This window comes from Suricata suricatta, chromosome X (genome assembly GCF_006229205.1).
Source record: "Suricata suricatta isolate VVHF042 chromosome X, meerkat_22Aug2017_6uvM2_HiC, whole genome shotgun sequence".
Taxonomy (NCBI): Eukaryota; Metazoa; Chordata; class Mammalia; order Carnivora; family Herpestidae; genus Suricata; species Suricata suricatta.
The window spans coordinates 53,927,235-53,934,569 of record NC_043717.1 but is presented as its reverse complement, the minus strand read 5'-3'; the positions used below and the strand labels follow the sequence as shown (position 1 = coordinate 53,934,569).

The window sequence follows — 7,335 nt, the reverse complement described above, 5'->3', positions numbered from 1 at the left end:
CCTTCTAATAGTATTACTTAGTTCCTCACCCTTCTCATCAGTAGCATGTTTCCCTCACCATCACATTGTCTCCCAGAGTCAGAGAGGAAGCTTTACCCTCTAAAACCCATTCAGGGACGAAATGGCCCTCCTTGTGATTATCTCAATTGTTTTATTGTTTGTTGAGTGAAAAAAATGAATCATCAACAGACATTAATTGGGCTCCCGCTCTGTGATCTCCATGAACTCAGCTTAGGGATTTTACAACATTTGTGGTTACATCTCCAAGAAAAATACATTCAGTAATCAAAAATCTAAGCATTCTATGTTAATTTCCTCTTTTCTTCTCAAAGCAATATAAAAATGTTCTTTGGATAGTTCTCTACTTAAGGCTCAGAGTAGTGAACTTAGGGATTCAGGGAATGGATTTCTGTGACTAGAATGATTAATAGGAGATTATATTTTAGACCTTATGTATTTTCATTGGACCTTATGTAGGTAGCCATCCTAGAGGGCATTAAGGGGAAGAAGGATTGAGAGAAGCTGTGAGTAAAATAGCAAAGCAGTACAATAAGAGTCTGGGCCTTGGGACTAGTCTAGCCTCAAATCTGCTCTTAAACGCTTACCAATGTGGTGTTGAGCATGGTTTTTCACCTCTCTGGGACTTGCCTTTCTCTTATGTAAAATAGGGGTAATGATCTTTTTGGTGATGATTTGGGTGGGGGTGGGGGTGGGTTTAAGGATTTAACAGGATTATTTATGTACATTGCTTAGAACAAGTCTAGAATGTGCTAAATGCTATTATCAACTGTCATTGCCGCTGATAATGATGTTGACCATGTGTGGGATTAAAAGAAGATAGTTAACCAGAGGTGCTTATGTTTTACATTGTCAATGAGGCTCTTGGGGTGTGAGAAAGAAAGGGAAACTAACTGACCTGAAGGTTTTCAATGGTATGCTAGTATGAAGTCAACTCTCTGCCTTCTTTTTCTTGTCTGCCAAATAGGTTGGGAAACCAGATGAATTTTGTCCATGCCCTGATCACTAATCTATTGCTTTTGCTCTTATTTCCAAATAGAAACCTGTTGAAAAGTTGTGTTACACCTGAATAAAGGTTATCCTAAAAATGTAGAAAAATGCTTTGGAGTTGGTCAAAACTGGACTTGAAACCTGACTCAACTGCTTACTAGCTGTGTGATCTAAGGCATGTTACTTAACCTCACTGAACCTCAGTTTCTTCATCGAATATAATATAATAATTAATTTGCAGGGTTTCTCTGAGGATATTTGTGAAATGTATGTCATAAGCACTAAGTCATAGCTGTCATTGTTAGTTCTTGGGATACTCACCATGTGACAGAAACAACAGCAGGCCCTGGTGGCTGGGAGGACTGCCTGGATCCAACCTCAACCTGGAGTTGTGCTCTTCTGAAGAAATCCTACTCGGATGGATATAATACAACCTGCTAAGTGTCCTCGCACTTATCAGGTTGTATTATCATTGTCCGTGTCTATGGCTCTCGTCTACCAGACTCTAAATTCCTTACAGGCAAGGACAGTGCCTTGTTCATCTTTGTATTCGGTGCCTAATCCCGTGCACATTGTAGGCCTCATTAAATGTTTGTTGAATGAAAAAATGAATCATCAACAGACATTAATTGGGCGCCTGCTCTGTGGTCTCCATGGGCTCAGCTTTTCCCCGCCAGTTGCCTACAACGTCCAAGCTGTCTTCAGTATACTTTCTCCTGGAGCTTACTCCTATCTTCTCTTTTGCTGAGGACTTCTCTGTGTAGTGCAAGGATAGCAGACATACTTCATCTCAAGTACCATCACCAATCAGTCAATAGTACCTGCCTCGATTATGTTTCACAAAAAGGATGCTGAAACTGGGTCTCGGTTTAGTGTGAAAGAGAGTTATAATTAATTAGCGATGTTTGCTGAGGGCGGGAGAAGGGGGAATAGCAGCCTAAGTGCCACATATATGTTATATTTAATATTATGTTTTCCGTGAAATACTGTTTCTCTGCCTGCATTTTAGTCTTGGCTACTTGCAGATGTTGCATGGCTGCTGCTTCTGCTGCTGCTGCTACTACAGTTGCTGCTGGTTGCTCCTTGGGTAGGACCAAAGTGATCATTGATCAGAAACTTCATCCTCACAGTCTGGGGTTTGCTCCTGTGGCTGGTATTCACAGTTTCCCCTTTCAACTTTACCTCAGCTATCCCCTTACCTACAGTGACAGGTAGGCCTCAACTTTCCATTTGCCACTCAACAGGCTCCTATTTCCTTTTCCTTCTTTCGTCTGATTAATGACTCTTGTTCCATGAGAAGCCTTTTTTCTGGTAGAAGATATGACAACTAGAGTACAGGTTAAATAATTCCGTCAGGGCGCCACAGTGAGTCATATAAGTTTCCCTTTAATGTGGGAGAAATCGGAGTGTGCTTGTAGACTTCAGGGCAAGAAGAACATAGAAGAGAGTCGTTGTTGGGGGAGAAAAAGATGCTAACAGATGGAATAAGTTTCTGAAAAATAATGGAGGGAGGGGAGGGTGAAACCTATGGCTCTCAAATATGTATGGGGAGAGGGAGAGGCTCAGATGAAAGGAATTACCTACTTGCTGGAGCATAGGGATTGGAGTTAGAAGGAACATGTGACAAGGGTGTTGAAGATTTGTAATTCTTGAGGTGGATGATGGAGAGGAAGCTGACCAGGGACAGGATTATGGGGACAAACCAGAGTCCAAGGGATATTTGGGCCAAAAGACTAGAATGGGGCCTTTTGGTCTATTAAAATGAGATACCATTATATTAAATTATATCGTATATATTAAAGTCAGAAACTAGAAACTCGGGAAACTTTAAAGAGGTCTTAGGCCACCTGTCACAAGTAACTTGATTGCCTGAGACTGGTCTTTATTGGTTGAGGGATGGACAGCTAGCAAGAGAGGGCCTATACAGAAATGAATTTGAAACTCCAGACTATATGTGGAAGGAAGTTAGATCAGAAGTGACCTCAAAGTCTATGAATGAAGAAAGGCCCTGGTGTGATCAAGATGGGTATTGGGTAGTTGGAAAATTGGAATAATAGAACCTGTGATAAGAAAGTGGATTTTGAGACGTTAAGATGGCAAAACCAGAGTGGTCAAGATAACTTGTGAGCCAAGGATGTCAGATGGTCAGTTACATAAATACTGAAGTGACCTAGGACTATAGCTAAAGCCAATGCTGGGAGCCAGATACAACAGGCTCCGATGCCTGAGGAATGATTTAGAGGTTGGCACATGGCAACCATGCAGGTGCAAGAGAGGAAAGGATATAGTGGGATAGTCGTGTGAGCCACGGAAGAGCGGTGGGGATTGTTAGAAGTTACCAAAACCATGATCTTTACATTGCACTGAGGTGTTGGCTTGCAGAATGCCCAGCTAAAATGATCCCCTCCTCTATCGGGTGCTTGCTCTATACCCAGCACCTTGCTGTTTGCTAACCATTTACCCCTTCTGGGTCTGTCGCATATCAGGTGTGAGACAATGAGCAGCATTCCCAAGCAAGAACGGCTAGGGGAGCTGCTGGCCCTTCGAATTGATGGAATGCTGTGGCCGTCTCAACAGACTGGTCAGCTTGAAGTGGCATCAAAAGATTTCTTTCGGACCCAGATTTTTCCTTGACCTTGACCTAGCTTTAACCACATGGTACAAGCTTGTGTTGGCTGTTCCGTAATGTACTTTGGCTTCTGAGCCTCTAACTTGAGGAGCATGCTAGAACTGTCCTTTAAAAAACAACAGGCACAGCACGTTAAAAACACAGATTGATAAACTAGAACAAGAGGGTCCTGTTACCTAATTGAGCTTTTAAGATAAAGGATAGACAAAAGAAAGTTCTCATCAGTGGGTGAGTAACAACACTTTGTGACAACTACTCTACGGTCAGGATACATCTAGTTTAGTGGCCATATTGTACATATTCCCTGTGCTGTTGGGAAAGAGGGCTGGAAATTGATGCAGAGAGATGTCCCTTAGGACTTGGAATGTAAAGTTTAGGAGAAGGGAGTCTTTGTGAATCCTGTGACATTGCATGTCATCATTTTCCCTCTGTTATAGTCTTCGACTACGTCAATATTTCAGTGAAGGGGTAGGAGCCCCTGAGATAGAGTGCCCAGGCCCTCAGATGATGCATCCCCTCCTTTGGGGGCCGCCTTATATTTATTCCTCAGGAGGATCTGATAGAAGACTTCGTGTGAGGGAGAAGAAAAAGAAGCAGAGAATGACTACAGCTTGTTTTCATGACTCAACAGAGGAATTACTCTCTTGAGACTCTGCAGACCACAGGTTGCTGTTTTTAATTGCATGCTTAGCCCTTTCAGCTACTTCCTGCATTCAGAAATTGTACCATATGTGCAAGTATGAACTATCATTTCCCATAAAATGTGTTCACAGCAAAAAGCATCCCTAAAATAAGGTCTAATGCTTCCTGTGTTAAGTTTCCAATAGTAACAAACTTCTGGATCTCCACTGCTGTAGTACAGGCCACCAGAGATGAGTTTGGGTTTCAGCAGCAAAGGACGCCAGCTTCATGGAAGGAAGGCAGTCAATTAATTTGAAAGTAACCCCTATCCCTGTACTCATTTTATTTCTTTTTCCTTCAGCCCCTTGAATAAGATACCACTGATGAAAACAAACAAAAGCCATACTTTCCCCTTCCATTGACACGTTTTTGGCCTATGTATATGCTTTTAGGAGTCACTCTCTTTCATTAGCACTTCTTCCCATCTCTTAAGACCCAGAGAGTCATGAATGCTAGAGATGGGGTTGAACTTGTCACACCTGCCTCCTGCAGTTGAGGAATACTAATGTTAATCAGCCTGATACTCACCCCCACCTGAAAATCATGGCAGCCACTGGAGAAGCTGTAGCCAAGGCCAGCAACCGTATGAATGCCAGCCCTAGGACTCACTCCTGATATCTCAGCTGATTGTGGAAAAACTAGTAGGAGTGTATGCCTCACCCCATCTCCCCTTCTGAGTTGGTCATGAGATTAGGACTTGTCTTAGACCCTATGTTACATAAGGACATGTATCTTATGGGTTAATCATAAACGATATCAGGAGTCCTGGTTACCTTTTTATCTCTCTTGGGGATGGGCGGGATAGGGCATAAGGATAAGTGGTAAGTCTTGGGCCTATCAAATATATTCCCTGTGATTCCTCAGGACACCTTTGGTCATACCATGAGGTACCTTATCCTGGGTCCCACTTCTTCAGAGCTTTACTAGTACATTCCCTTGCTGTCACTAATCACCTTTTATTTCCTGCCCCACCCTGATGGGTTTCTGCAGGTGTTTTTTCTTTTCCCTTCCTAGGCCATCCGTAACAGCCTTCATCTGGGAGAGCCTTGTTGTGAATGAGTGAATGAAGCCTCAGTGAGTGTTTGGAGTGATACCCATGTTTTTCTATGGATATAAGGAGAAAGAAGAAGGCTATGAAATCCCATCATGGAGTAACAAAAATTTGACATTTTAATGGATATTGGACCTAGAAGCCTACATGAATGAAGGAAGCAAACCTGAGATTCTGATGTCTGTGAGTGAAGATAGGAATGAAATCCTTACTGTCCTTAGTAATGGAGGAAAAGAGGGGAGAAAAGTGAGGGAGGTCATAACAACCCTTCACTTCAGTGGAGGAAGTGCTGAGACTTGCTTCATAAACCAATAACTTTTTAAGGTGGATTGGAGAAGAGTTGTTGCACTGCACTGTTTGTTTCGCTATTTGTGTGGAGTCACTGCCAAGCACTCTCCTCATGTAGAGCTGTCTTTGTGGAGGTTTCCATTGACCCATAATGAGAAGCAACCTGGAATAAGGTTTGCGACTTAGAACTCTCTGGTTCAGTGACAGAGTTTTAAAGGGGTCGGGGACAATAAGACACTCGTAAATACTGAGAACAAACTAAGGGTTGATGGGGGTGGGGGAGGGGGAAAAGGGCTGATGAGCATGGAGGAGGTCACTTGTTGGGATGAGCACTGGCGTTATATGGAAACCAACCTGACAATACACGAAAACAAAATAAAATAAATAAAGTAAAAAAAAAATAAAACTAACATCCCTGAAAAAAAAAATAAAGGGGTGGAGGACAGAGGAATAGCACCGGTAGCACTGGAGAGCCTAGTTTTTCCTATAAGATGGGTGGAGTAGAGGCAGAGGGCACAATGATCCTAGGCAACTCCAAACCCCTGGTAAGGCATAAGGAAACAGTATATAATGAAAGGTCAGCCCTTAGACCTATTGATTTGTCATTCCCCAGAGGGAGCTGCTTTGGAGAAAAGTTCTAAAAGATTCTTTCAGAGAACAGATTTAGAAAAGGGTGAGCTTCCTGTTATGTAATATGGGCATCACAGCTTTTAAAGACCTCTGTTCCCTACCTAGGTCACGGAGGTTGATACTAGTATCAGCCTGTAGCTGAACAGGCCAGTGTTAATATAGAGGTATCATGCTCTTGGAGAGATCCTGCCACTGTCTTGCTTTCACAGGTTTTCAGCTGCAATACAAGTCCAGAACATGAAGGAGCAAAGATGACAACAAGCCTCCAGAGGATGACAGTGTGGTCTTCTAAGTGAAGATAGCAACAGAAGAGATCACAGACATAGCTTGATTGGGTTGGGCTTGTTTGTTCATTTAAAATTTAAAAAATACTTTTTTTCTTGATGATACAAGTAACACGATCATTGTTGAAAAATGAAATGAATTGTAAATTAAAAAGTAAAGAACACTGATACTCTTACATCCCAGAAAACAACTCAACATTTGAGTGTGGTTCCCTTTGCTCTTGTTTAAAAAAAAGACTGTGTGGAACAGAATTTTTAAAGTTTGTATTTATTTATAGTTTTTTAATTTTTATATTTTTTAAAATAGTTTATTACCAAGTTGGTTTCCATATAACACCCAGTGGTTTATGCCACATGTGCCCCTCTCCATGAACATCACCCCCTTCCCCCCTCCCTCTTCAGCCCTCAGTTTATTCTCAGCATTCAAATCTCTCTCATGATTTGCCTCACTCCTCCTCAACGCTTTTCCCCCACCTTTCCCCTTCCCATAGTCCCCTGTTAGGTTTCTCCTGCTAGACATATGAGTGAAAACATATAGTATCTGTCCTTCTCTGCCTGACTTATTTCTCTGAGCATGACTCCCTCCAGGTCGATCCATGTTGCTACGAATGGCCAGATTTCATTCTTTCTCATTGCCATGTAGTACTCCATCATATAGATAAATAATATCTTCTTGATCCATTCATCAGTTGATAAACATTTAGGCTCTTTCCATGATTTGGTTATTGTTGACAGTGCTGCTATGAACATTGGGGTACATGTAC

At 42.1% G+C, this 7,335-nt stretch overlaps 1 long non-coding RNA gene across 1 annotated transcript; it reads left to right on the top strand.

Annotated features, from left to right (window-relative positions):
- Window positions 1–721: 721 nt before the first annotated feature.
- On the top strand, window positions 722–6,823 carry LOC115283850. Its single transcript, XR_003905078.1, has 3 exons — window positions 722–4,302; window positions 5,333–5,552; window positions 6,497–6,823. It is a non-coding gene; the product is annotated as an uncharacterized LOC115283850 (long non-coding RNA).
- Window positions 6,824–7,335: the final 512 nt, after the last annotated feature.